We start from the raw sequence: 12,695 nt of genomic DNA, 5'->3' as shown, positions 1-12,695 counted from the left end.
GAAACATATCACAACTATTCCCCTGGTTTCTAAGCAACGCTGAGGGAATGTAGCAATTTTCACTAGTTCCCTCTCAATCAGCAGCCACAGCATCCTAGAGATATCTTGGCTCTGAAATTTTTGATCTCCAATGGAAACACATACCAAAGCTTTATGTATTTCTGATTGGTCTGACTTATGGTCCTTTGGCCTTTGGCTCACTTTGATCTGTGAGAGTATATAAATTTTAAGTGTAATTAGAAAGTAAGCCAAATGTATAGCCGTGTACTAACACATTAAGTCCTGTAACATGTACTAAATGAAAATAAGCCTTAACAAAAATTGAATCAGTCATGAACTTTGATCCATCCAAATGACTACAGACATAAGTAACACAGATTGCTGCAGAGAGCCCACCCTTGTTAAAGAAGCAATAACATGACAAAACCTGTAAGGTTTGTTCTTTCCCAATCTGAAAAGAGGAAACACAGCACTGAATGTTGTTGGCTGTCTTTTTCAGCAGGGCATTTTCCTCTTTTCCTTGGAGTGCATTACAGCAGAACATGGTTTTAAAATGCACTTACACTGAGAGGGAATGAAAGCAGCAGGAATATATTGAGATTCACATTTGCAAGTGTTGATGGGCTTCTGTCCCTACCCTGACATGGACTTACAGAAATATTGCTGCCTTGTCTACTAACTCTGCCCTGTGTATGATCCAATGTAGACACCTAACTGCTGTGAAAATGTGCAGTTAATAGTATTCAGAAAAAAACCCAGCATTTTTAAGCCCTGGTTGGTGTTTATTTTTGTGGAAGAAATAAAATAATTAGAGAAAAAGATTAAAAAAAAAAAAAAAAAGAGGAAATGCCCCATATGATGCCCACCTTCTTTTGCACACAGCTCAGAGAAATAACAAGTTTCCTCTGAAAAAGCCTGCATGTCTGGGAAGACCTCAGTTACTCGCTCACTTGGGACAGAGATCTGTTCATAATGTTAGAACTCTGCATTTGTGGGATTTGGCTTTGGAGAAAATTGGATGTATACTGGTGAATTCAGATATGCAGGTTTTTTGAGAATCTTTGCTTATTTCAAGCCATTGATTTTCTTTCATGCTTGCTTTTCCTTACAGCTATCTATCAAAGTAAGCCCGCATGTGCAGGCGGAAAGCATCCCCACAACCAGATCTGCACGCTGTATTCACCGAGTATTCTAGAAAAGCCCTAGATTCATCATGCTGTGTACTTTATGATGGAAATAAATCTCCACGTTTACTTGAGTTTTTATTTGGCTTCAGTGCCCTTTCTCAGTGCGGGTCTGTCACCTGCCTGTGGCTCAGGGTGTCAGTATTCCAAGCCCCTCGCTGCTGCTCGCAACAGGCTGCTGCTGACTTGCAGCAATCCCCAGCTGGCACATTCAGACTATTAACCTTGCAATCCATTCCTTTACAACTATCCAGAAAGAAAAATCTTTCCCTGAAAGATCAGAAGAGGATGCATTTAAACAGGCTGTCTGAGCAGGTTTTTTTGCTACCTACTTAGGAAATTCCTGTGTCGAACAACTGCAGTAGCTCTCATGCAGCTGGTGTGAGGGGATAAAAGACTTAATAACTACAGAAATATATCTTTTGTGTTTTTTTTGGGGTTTCTTGTTTTTAAAAGGATACTTTTCCAGGAGGAATGGTAGGTTCTTTTCTGCCTCATGTTTGCTGCATGTTGTTTGGTCATATGGCTTTTTGAGTTATTTAAAATCATGTACAGTCTTGAAATATCATTGCAACTTTCTTTTTGTGTTCTGGCAGGGCTGGAAACTCTTCATGGCAATACAGTTAGTTGTTTAGTTATTGTCTGTATGGTAGCAGTAGTCAAGAGATTTTTGTAAAGCTAGGGCTGTGGTGGGAAAGATGATGCAGAAACATTTCAGAGGAGATGGTCCATGTCTTAAAAGCTTCGGTTTTTAATACCCTGTAATTTAGAATGCAATAAGGGAGCTAACCTAAAGTAAGAGTGAATACACTAAGGAAGATGAGGGGAACTATAGGAATATATAATGACATAAGGTTTCTATGAACACAGTGTTAAACTGCCCTACTATTTATCAACTTAAAAGAAAAAGTCTCCCCTGCAGTATGAATAACTACTACCAAAATCCCTCAGGAAACTACTGTGCAGACTTACTCTGTACAGCTATTCTTTCTTTTCAGATCTATACAGAGTCTTATAATGCATCTATCCCCATAATACAAGAGTATTTTTATACGTGACGAGGAAGAAACTTCTATAAATTGTATACAATGTTATTCTCGGCTGTAATGTAAAATTTAGTAGCTGGGGTGACTCAAGATCTGCTTATACTTATTCTTACACAGTGTCATTTTCTGTTTATCTACTGTTCCCATGAAAGTTTGCAGACAGGAGACTTGTACATGAAAATCTGTCCTTTATTAGGGCTGACTGCTGTGGGCTTTTTTTGTTATTTGAACTATTAGGTATTAAAGAATGAAAACTGCAGTAACTAATGGAATAATTGGAATTTTAAAGGGAAAAAAATATGTAAATGTCATATCTCAGTTGTCTAGACCATAAGAAATTATTTATTTTCTAATAGATTTACCTGTTGTGCCACATGGAAATGCTTACTCACAGCAATTAGTGAGAAACAGGATGAAAACATATTTTTAATATTTCAGTCAATATCAAAAAATTAGGACTCAGACATATATAAATGATACCACTCCATTAAATCCAGTGAAGCTGTTCCTTCTTAGGCTGAGATGGATCATCTGTGTCTACCCAGCCTGTGGCAGGCAGAGAAGAATGTCAGTGTGACATTTTGTGTGGTCCATCCACCTTCTACACATCTACTACAGCATGTTCAGGCTTGCCTAGCGGTGTATTAATCCATGCACATGCTTGAACTAATGGGATCCTGAAGAGAGTTCCTTCAGGTTTGCCAAGGTCAAGAAGAGGAATTCTCGAGGGCAGCTTTACGATTACCAAGAAAAGACTACAGATATGCTATGATTTTCCACAGCACTTTGGTACATTTTCAATATCTGCGTGAAAGTGAAATACGGTTTTACTAGAAGTAGGACGAAATTCCCAACTTGAAGAGTTTTGGGGTTTTATTTTGCTTTAAAAAGGTACTGTGTTTTTATGCATACTGAAAGATGAAGAAAAGAGACTGAGAAAATCTCTTGCATGCCGTATTTCATAAGTAATACCAATTTCAGTCCTCTTAACCACTTGTAACTGTGTGAAAGAAAGCGATGGGCAAGAAAATGGCAGGAATCAAAATGGAGTGTGTGAAGTTTATCTACTGCAATGAAAACCTCTAAGAGTAATTTTTCTGTGGAATCATTTAATTAATACTAAAAAGAACAATTTTAGGAAGAATTGTCGTAAGTAATTTCTGTTACATTGTCTAGGACTTCCTTTCAGCTAAAAATTACATTCCAAGGAAAATGTCTGCTACTTACTGAATTTGTATGTTGTTACTGACATCGTAAGACTTCAGGAATATCCATGTTCAGGTTTAGACAGAACATGAATTTTACTTTTTAAAAATTTGGTATAAACCCTTTTTTTTCCACTCCCATTAACATGTTACATTCATCAGAAAACAAAGAGACTGCACTTTGATGGATGTTTCACAGTCCCAAGAGTCAATGTTCAGGGTCTGTTTGTAGCTTTGTTAGTGACTTGTGTGACCTTGCGTACACCAGTTTGGGTGCCTGAGTAGGCTGCAGTGTAAATCACCTTGATATGATTCATAGCTGATAGTAAAAATGGAGACATTCGGAGTTAGTGCACTTGTCTGCATTTTTGGGATGATTCTTCTTACACTATACAATAGAAACAATCAATAGAAACAGAAATGACATCTATCCTTTGAAAAATAAATATCAAAAACTGCAGATTACATGAGATGGATGAGACCTAAACATAGAATAATATTTATCCCTAATCTAATGTCACAGAAGCCAGTAGGGCCAATGATTTTTAATATTAAATATGAATATCTGTGATAGATAAGATAGACAAGACTAGAAGGGGTTGAATTTACTCTAAGTAAGCAAATCAGTTGTACAATGTAGAAATAAAGGAAAATAGGACTAGGATAAGGAGAAGCTTTGTGTGTTATAATGGTTTCTTTAATGACAGGCAACATCATCCTATAAATCTCTTCCATAAGCTGTTCAATCTTTGTCTTAAAATTGTATGGTTTTATTTTTGCAGCCCTCATTAAAAGTTACTCTAAAATTCAGTTCCTCAGATGGCTAGAAACCTTTAAATTCATGATCAGTGTATGCTCAGTTAACATTGTACCAGTATTAGTCTCATGCTCTTCTGTTCACTTCTTGGAAGTTAGGATTCCCATTCTCCCAGTTCATGCTTTTCTTCATATGTTCTAGTAAGATCTGCTAGAAACATTTACCTGATTCGTATGAATTTTATTCTCCAAGACTTCCCATGTTCAGTTAATATTCCCGTGTCTCCTTCCTCCCCTATCATCTACTGTTCATAATAACAGTTTTTCTTTGTCCTCTAATCCATGCCTTTGTACTTGGTACTACTAGTACTAATTGTATTATAATCCGTACACACAAATTTGCAGTATTAATAAATACTTTTCAAATTATAATCTCTCCAATATTGGCAATCCCTTATGATTTCTGTCATTCCCACATCCCTTGCATTACAAATATGCACAGTCAGCTATTTTACAAAATGAACTGTGAAAGTATCAAAAGTCTTCCAAGATTAGTTTTCCAGATTCATCACCAGTAACCTCTCTTCAAAGAGAGGTTTTCTATTGAGAAAACCTGTTTTGTCTTCCTTTTAGCTAAGTGCATCTCAAGAACCTCTCAGGTTCTATTTGGTTAATAAAACCTATTAGGTTTTACTGTATTTACTAATTACTTCCACATGCCCTTGGTTTCTGCTTTACTTTAAATATATTCTTGGAGAGTGCTGAGGTCAAACTAGCAGGCCTGTCACTACCTGGATCATTTTCCTCCTCTCTAGATTACAGATACTCTGTCAGCAATTCTCCAGTTATTTGATATCACCTTGAGCTTGGTAGTTTGGTTATGGTTAGTCATGTTCCTCTCCCCCATACAATTCCCTTTCCTCTTTTCCTTTTTTTCAGAACGATTGAAGGAGGAAGAAAATGAGACAAATGAAGAAGACCAAGGTCCACCAAGGCTAGGTCACTTCAGACCAGGTATTAAAACCAGCTCTGAAAAGAACCCCAGAAGAGTCATTGTAGTGGGTGACTCCACTCTAAGGGGTGTCAAAGGCCCCATATGCAGACCAGACTCGCTTCATAGGGAAGTCTGCTGCCTCCCTGGGGCCCGCATCAAGAACCTCACAGGAACACTCACAGCAACAACCCTAGTGAGACCAAAGAATTACTACCCTCTCCTGGTTTTTCAGGTAGGTAGTGATGACATCACCAGGAAAAGGCCTAAAGCAATAAAGAGAAACTTCTGGTCCTTGGGAAAACTGCTTAAGGGGTCGGGGGCACAAATTGTGTTCTCCTCCATCCCTTTGATTGGGGGGATGGATGAGGAAGATTACAGGAGAATTCAGCAGATGAATGGGTGGCTCCAAGACTGGTGTTACCATCAGGGCTTTGGATTCTTCAATCATGGGTTGATATACAGGGCACCAGACCTTTTGACATTAGACGGGATGCACCTGTCCTGGAGAGGGAAGGGGATTTTGGGGCAGAAGTTAGCTGGGCTCATTGACAGAACTTTAAACTAGATTTGAAGGGGGAAGGGGGCAAAACATCGGCCCATCTGAAGTGCATGTATACCAATGCACACAGCATGGGTAACAAACAGGAGGAGCTTGTAGCCATGATGAAACAGGAAAATTACGATGTTGCTATTACAGAAACATGGTGGGATGTCTCCCATGACTGGAGTGTGCCAGCTGATGGTTACAAGCTCTTTAGGAGGGACAGACATGGAAGGAGAGGTGGTGGGGTGGCTCTGTATGTTAAGGACTGTTATGTACTTTGAGCACAGGTGTAGCGAAGACAGGGTTGAGTTGAATCAGGGACAAGGCCAACAGGGCAGATGTTGTAGTAGGAGTCTACTATAGGCCACCCAACCAGGACAGAGAGATGGACGAGATATTTTATAGGAACTTAGGTGAAATCTCACAATCTAGTCTGGAGAAGAGGAGGCTGAGGGGAGACCTCATCGCCCTCTACAGCTACCTGAGATGAAGCTGCAGAGAGCTGGGGATGAGCCTCTTTAGCCTAGTAGAAAGTGACAGGACAAGAGGGAATGGCCTCAAACTGCACCAGGGAAAGTTCAGACTAGATATTAGGAAGCATTTCTTTACAGAAGGGGTGGTTGGGCATTGGAATGGGCTGCCCAGGGAGGTGGTGGAGTCCCCATCCCTGGAGGTGTTCAAGGGTAGGGTTGATTTAGAGCTTAAGGATTGCTGTAGGTGGGAACAGTGCTAGGTGAACGGTTGGAATAGATGATCTCCAGGGTCCTTTCCAACCTAGATGATTCTGTGATTTCTGGAGAAACTTCACTGCATTGTAAAACTTCATAAGTTTGCTTTGTCTGATAGGTAAGGACCAGTGTCTCACCTTCATCCATGACAGGCTAAGACACATGACAACCATAAGGCAACATGCTCTTCAGTAAGTACCCAGTAAATTATGCATTAATACCATGAGTTAGAAAATATTAGCAGGTTCTTTCCACCTCAGCAGAAGTTATGGGGAAGGAATTTCTGTTCAGTTCGCTGGAGGGGTAGTAATTTGATTCTCAGTGGTGTTTGTCAATCATATCTCTAAGTCTGGGGATTGAGGAGATAGCAATGTCATACACAAGTTACTTGGTTGACTAAAGCTTAAAGAAAGTTTTAAATAACTTGTTATTGGTCTTAACAACATTAGCAATTTTTCAGGTGGAATAAAATATCTGGGAAGGAAGATGACATATATAAAACAAAGGACTCATGATCAAAACAAAATGGAGGCTCCCTGTAAAACCGTTGTCTTTAGCTTTGCATATATAGATATATTTTCCTTGTTGCTTTAGTAACGACTGAAGAAAAATTGGTTCTTTTAGTAAAAGTTGAGACAGTATCAAAAGTCTTTGATTTACAGAGTACAAATGGGGATGAGGGTAGTTCAGACATGTCAGTTCTGCTGCTTTTTCTTTGTAAAAAAAAAAAAATGTGTGTTGTTTCATTTGCTGAAAGTAGAGCTAGACTGCTTTTTTTTGTTTTGTTTTTTTTTGACTACTGATAATTTTATTTTCATTTGAACATTTCACAGGCCATTTCTTTTGGATCTCACTAGTTTCTGAGGGTTACATTAGTGGTAACTAGCTCATATTTGCTGTGTTGCGTCTGCTACAGTGTTACTGATCTGAAAACCTATTTCTCCAAAATATGAAATGTATAGCTATATTGGTTTACATTTGTCAGTTCCCATGGCAGCCTCTCCAGCTCTAAAGATTCTATGAGCTGTCAGACTGTTGTGTATCCAATGTTTGCAAGAGCTGGATTTCCTTCTACCACTATGTGTGAATCAGAAGCAACTATAACAAAAGGAAGATGACTGCCTTTTATTACTAAACCTCAATTAATGAATAATGAATGTCATGGTAGAGGATAAAGTAGACCAAAAATAAAAGTTTGTTTTAATGACATCATTCCTAAAACCAAAACTGAAATGTTATTAATTTTGGAAAATTTTGTGACAAACAGTCACAATATCAGAAAATTTTCATGCACAAAGCACCTATGCACTGTGTCTTAAAACTTGTTTTGTGTTTATTGTATAAACAAAGAAAAAACCCCACTTCTTTAAATATCCATCCCAAATCAGAGTGAAGCAGAACCAAACCAAGTTCTATCTGCTATGAAGATGCCACATCTCTGAAGCAGAAATAAACTGTTGAAGAGTCAGATACCAAATACCACCTGATTTGTTCTAGAGTTTGTCACAGCTTAAGTGAGTACTGATTTCAGTGCTTCAGTTAATTTCATACAAGAAATAGGGAAACAATAGGATCCCAGCTTTTCTGTAGTTTTCCTTGAGTGTATGTCTTTACCCAGTTATGAGGGAAACAAAATATATTACAATGTTGAAAAGCATGGAAGGTAATGCAAAAAAAGTTTGCTTTGTAATTAAAGTTGCAATACATCTTTAATGAACATATCTGTGTTTCATTCAGTTTTGGCCACTGCTTCGCGAGACAGTGATATGAAGATTGAAAAGACAAAGAGAATTACAGAAGTGAGGGAAAGGAGATTGACATACAAGGATAAATTGACAGGTATAGATTTCTGTGATTACACAAAATGAAAAATTAAAGAGCCTCTGCGATTTATTCTTTTTGGACTGTTACAAAATCAAGAATTAGATATTTATTATAGTTAAAGGGTGATGCTTTATTGCCAGAAAGTAATACGAAATGCTGATTTATAACCCAAATAGCCAGCATGTGTCATTTATAGATGTTTGTGGTAATTGAGAGGGAGGGTGGTTTTATGCAAAGATTTTGTATGGAATAAACTGCTGGAGTAAGAGATATATTTTTACCAAGCAAAATGATAGTAACAGATATGTATATGTCTTGACTCTTGTATTATTTCTTTAACAACAGTATTTTTCAGTATACCAGTCTGGATTCTTATGTCATAAAATTACCCTTTATTTTCTGATTAAGTGGTTGGGCTTTGGAAAATCTCATTTTCTTTTTTCACTGTATTCAGTATTCTCATGAAATCAGATGAGATGCTAGACCATCTATATGCCAATTACCTAATCTGTAAATGGCTATAATAATGTTTATTCTAAAAGATTTCCATTATTTACTTTTGCTAGTAGAATGTTTTCAGATACTCAGTTGGAAGATGCTAAAGAAAATAGAATTAGCAGTATTGTTTCTCCTTGAAATATCAAGTACAGGCATTGACAAAGGCAAGTTATTGATCTATCTAGCAAGAACCTGTAATAACAAACTTCCATGCCTGTTTATATATTTAGCAGCATCTAATATTAGTAGAGTCAAATTTCTGTCAACATTTTTGTAACCGTAGCTGCTCTGAGTTCCAACTTGGCATTCAGAAAATTCGCACCATAAATGCACACTTTTGCACTACTTCTGAACTCTACAATGGAGTCCATTTCTAACACTGTCTGTGCAGATAGCTAATATGATGGTGACAACCTTCATTCATTCCATCACCTTCCTTTACTCAGAATGCCTGCCAACATAGGTCTGTGCTAAATTATTTTCTTCTTTAATTTCATTAGTGTGGTTACAGTACTGGTGGATTTGGTGGTGTGTGATTAAAATGAGAACCACAAGATACTTAGGTGCCTAACTGCCATTGACTCAGAGTCACTTGCCTAAATAAATACCTTCCGGAACTTATGCTATAGTAATTTGTGATTATGGATCAGGACTAATTGGTTTGGATTCCTGAATTCTTGAATCATCAACTAGAGATGTTTTAAATGGGCATCTTTTTCTCAGAGCGAATACTCGGCACTGTTTGAAAACTTTTTTTTCAAGGTATCTTCAGCTGGAGATGGAAATCGCTTGTCACTTTTGAAAGCTTTGGTTGACAGCTGTTGTAATAAAACAGTCACCAATCCCCAATACTCTTTAGTATTTCAAAAGAGTGTTCCAAACGAGGGGGAGGGCTTTCCCTTTTCCCTTAATAAACACCCTTGTGAAACCATTTCATTGTGACAATAAAAAAAGAATTAAAGAAAAAAAGCCTCAGAGTGCTTATCTGAGTTGTACATGCATTTTGTAATACAAGTAATTTTGATCTGATTGTTCAACAACCATGTTAAGTCTCTGGGAACTAGAGATGTCCTGCATCACATTATTTTTTATAATAAGGAAGCAGATTAGAACTACTAAATGGGATCTTTACAGACAAATACAATGTAAAAATGTAAAAAATGTATAGTGGTTTCTATTGTTCCTTTTAAAAATAAGATCTCAAGGCTTTTCTATGTATTACATACAGAAATAACTAGCTGTTTTAGAGCTGTAGGGATTAATTCCTGAATTACTCCATAAAAGGCTTAAAGAATGTGTGTATTCAAAATGTAAATGTATAAAGGAGGCTGCCTGTAGACAACCTGCAACCATTACCTTAGGAGGTTAATATACATAATATTTTTCTGTTCTTCAGCATAAAGATATGTTATCTCAGTACAATTCCCAACTCACATAATCTCTTCATTGCCTTTATATTCCCAGAATACATGTAGTCCAGAATCTTACTATAATTATATATGGTGACATATTTCTTTTCATGGGTAGCAGAATGAAATGCATGTCACCTGATGGTCTGTAGGCTGTAGCAGATCTGCTAACTGTGAGAAGCCACTGCCTATGGGTTGATTCACAGTGATCTTCTCACTTTGCTGAGAGTATGCCATGTGTGAATAACACTGCACTCTCTTGCCATGTTGCATCTAAACTGTTGTAATTCCACTACATCTTCTCCCCCAAAATACTGTGAAACAGTTAATGAAATGAAGAATGGTCGTTGTAGAAGGTGATGTTATATACTAGGATGAATCTAGTCTTTTCATTACTTTTTTTTTTTTTTTTTTTTTTTTTTACCAAATCCACTAGATTCCACTCAGGTTTTTGTATTTTTATTTCTTTTCTATGACTCTATATGTGTGTGCATGTATAATTTGTGTAGAAACTCAAACTGGGATGCACCTACTGTTAGACTGCACATCTTCAGAAATGCAGGAATAGCTTTTTCCTTTCTAGTTTATTAAGACGTTCAGTCATGAGCTGTTTTCCTGATTGTTATTATAGTGCCTGGCACACTGTGCCTATAATTAATATTAATGATTTCTAGTTTACACTCAGAACATAGCCTCCACTCTTCCCACAACAGAATAATAATTTATTGGTTTGATTTTGCTTGAAATATCATCCTGTTTCCAAGTCATATTCCCCTGAGAGTTCCAGCACTGAAGGTGCCAGTAGTGTGCAGATGCAGAGACCCAGGCAATTCAGTGTTAGCCTTTCAAACAACAGCTAAAATACTGGTTGCAGAAGTTCTACATCACATGTTCTGGGCTACAGAGTTGCGGGAAGGTGCAGGAGAGTGTTGGGAGTGTAATGAATTGGAAGCCTCACATCATTCCTTATTCCACATAAGCTCCATACTAAATACTGTTGCTTTCACATTTTGGGAACAGCTTTTTACTACATGAGCCATGTGAGAAATGTTACCTAATTTAGAAAGTAGTAAAGCTCTCCTAAGTACTGTAGAAGTGATGATGATTAATGCAAGAGTTGTAGTCAGCCCTTTAAACACTCTGTATAGCTTCTTTCTTCCCCTGCTGTTCAGAGTAGAAAAGAAATATGCACGACTGAAAGCTATAGGAGGACTGGTCACGGTGAATGGTGCCTGTGTAGACTGTTCCTCCCTACTTTCTAACTCCCTAACTATTCTATAGGTGCATTAATGCCCACATTTAACAGGCTGCTGAGACGATATACTGCACTGAAAAACACTGAAGGAACACCTGCATTTAGTGGCATACTTGGTTCTAAGAAATGATGAAAATTTTCAGTAAAATGGGTGGTAGGACAATGCTTCTGAGACCAGCATTATCTTCTCCGGTGTGTATGGCCCCTGGCCCTGCCCTACTCGCTGATAAGGCTTCTGTCGTGTCTGTGGGAAGTAAGGTCAGAGTATGAGATAAACATTCTTCCATGTATCTGAAGTAGTTCTACTAGTTCTACAGATTAAGAAGGAAAGAGTCACGCTATGCAGCAGTACAGAAAATAATCTGAAGTCTTGCCCAGGATCCCTACGTGTTCTAAGTACAAAGCTTTGCAAGTGTATTTCTTACACTTGGAGGCATTAAACAAAAAAGCATTAGAGTGACAAACATACACATCAAACTATGTTTTTTGGCTCTATTTTCCTTGATCTACTCAAGTAGTGCCATTTTATACTACCCTCGAATGACTCCTTATATGTGCAGGTGTGATTTAGAATGTTTCTGTAATGCATTAAACACTTCCACTCATTAATTCCCCATCCTGCCTTCAAACTAGTGTGTCTGTGTCCCACCATTTATCCTTACCCTTCTCATGGCAAGACCATCCATTCTCCAATCCCTCATTCATACCACAGGCTTTGGGGTTTTTCTTTTCCCTTTTTACCTTGTCACTAGCACGGTTGCCCACACTTCTGACACCGTGTTTCTGTTACTGACTGCCCTTCACCCGCTGCCCCTCATTTTCCCTCTCCAGATATTTTGGGTGCTGCTCTTCCCCTGCGCTGCTGCTGCGTTCTTTCACAGAGCCTGCACTGTCGCTGCGCTGACACCGCATTGCCTCGGCAGTCCACGCTCACATGGGGCCGGGAAGCTCATGCTGCAGGAAGGCTCATGCCCACGTTTTCTTGCATCTCTAGTTCCTCCCATCCGGGCGGCCGCCGGGGTCCGCCCAGCCCCGGTGCGTCCGCCCAGCCCCGGTGGGTCCCACCCAGCCCCGGTGAGTCCCGCCCGACTCCGGTGGGTCCCGCCCAGCTCCGGTGTGTCCGTCCAGCCCCGGTGGGTCCGTTCAGCCCCGTTGAGTCGCGCCCAGCCCCGGTGTGTCCGTCCAGCCCCGGTGGGTCCGTTCAGCCCCGTTGAGTCGCGCCCAGCCCCGGTGGGTCCGTCCAGCCCCGTTG

Source organism: Athene noctua, chromosome 6 (genome assembly GCF_965140245.1).
Source record: "Athene noctua chromosome 6, bAthNoc1.hap1.1, whole genome shotgun sequence".
Taxonomy (NCBI): Eukaryota; Metazoa; Chordata; class Aves; order Strigiformes; family Strigidae; genus Athene; species Athene noctua.
Note: the sequence above shows the minus strand (reverse complement) of the source record.